The 1417-nt window shown below is 34.1% G+C and overlaps 1 pseudogene; it reads left to right on the top strand.

Moving 5' to 3' along the window:
* The first annotated feature begins 316 nt into the window (after positions 1-316).
* On the top strand, positions 317-1141 carry LOC106455912 (olfactory receptor 6B3-like; annotated as a pseudogene).
* The last annotated feature ends 276 nt before the right edge of the window (positions 1142-1417 follow it).

Below are 1417 nucleotides of genomic sequence, written 5' to 3' on the forward strand. Positions count from 1 at the left end.
ATAATATATCTAGTTATATTAATATAAAGATGCCCATATATTGATGTATAATTATGTAATTATGCCAATCCAAAATATTCCTTTATCTATTTCTACTTCTTGGTTCATTTTGAATCACAAATTAAGTTTAAAGCAGCCAGCCCTGTTACGTTTGTGGACAGTGTTAGAGCAGCATACACAGGGCTGTACTGTGCATATGATGAAAAAAAACTGTGCGATAAATTATTTTGCATAAGTAGCACTTGTGGCCTCTCTTCCCTGTGCCATGGCTTCTAACCTCTCCTCTTTAAGGAGAAATTGAGAAATAAAGGGTAGAATGCTGCAACCCGGGCTGCTCATCACTGTCTTTGTTACCTGTTGACGGTGTTGGACTGAATGATGTGCTGGGGTCAACATTCTGATTTCTTAGCTAGCTTTGCATTAAGTTGCTGTCTGTGCAGATTCTTGAATAGAGTAGAAGTTGTTTTAGCATCATAATACAGTTGTTTTTGTCCCGGAAGTAGTCACCATTTTGATCATCACACTCTTGTGCTATCTTGATATAATAAAAGTCAATTTGTCTCCCTTTAAGGTATCATAGTATTGTTACTGAAACATCAATTGCTGCTATTCTGTTGTTTGTATGGATTTTTTTGGTGAGTGTAATTGCAACCATGGTTGGGCTTGTTAATAGTCTTTCATTCTGTAGATCTTTAGTAATAAACAGCTTTTATTGTGATCATGGACCAATTTATCATCTAGCTTGTAATGATACATCTTTAAATTTCAAGTTAGCATTTTCCCTAGTCATTATAATTCTCATCATTCCCCTAGCATTCATAGTAGTCACATATATCTGTATTTCCATAGCACCGAGGAGGACTACTTCTCGGTGCTATGGGAACGAGTCAGAGCGTTAAAAACTTGTACTTCTCACCTGATCCTTGTGGTCATGTTCTTCTTGCCAGTTGGAATCACTAACATAGTTGCAATGGCCTTCTACATTGATCCTAATGCTAGAATGATAAATTACACTTTGACACACACCATACCACCTTTGCTCAATCCTATTGTATATGCTTTAAAGACAGAAGAAGTGAAAAATGCAATAAAACAGCTTTGTAAAAGAAATAATGTTAGCAATACAGTCACAAAATGGTGAATCATATGCCTCTACTTAGACTATGACAGTAGACTTTCTTTTAGCAAATAAACAACTCCCTTTCAACATGTAAGTTAATCAGAATGTTTTTTTGTATGCAATTTGTATAGTATTTTTTTTCTCTCTTATTTCTTTTCTAAATGTACTTGTATATTGTTCACATGTTGAAATAAATTACCAATCAATCAATCAATCAACAACTATTGACCTGCTCACTATATGTGCTATAATATTTAGAAATAATAATAATGTGTTATGTGTTCATTACTGTATATC

This window comes from Pundamilia nyererei, unplaced genomic scaffold (genome assembly GCF_000239375.1).
Source record: "Pundamilia nyererei isolate P.nyererei 1_Seehausen unplaced genomic scaffold, PunNye1.0 scaffold00671, whole genome shotgun sequence".
Lineage (NCBI taxonomy): Eukaryota > Metazoa > Chordata > Actinopteri > Cichliformes > Cichlidae > Pundamilia > Pundamilia nyererei.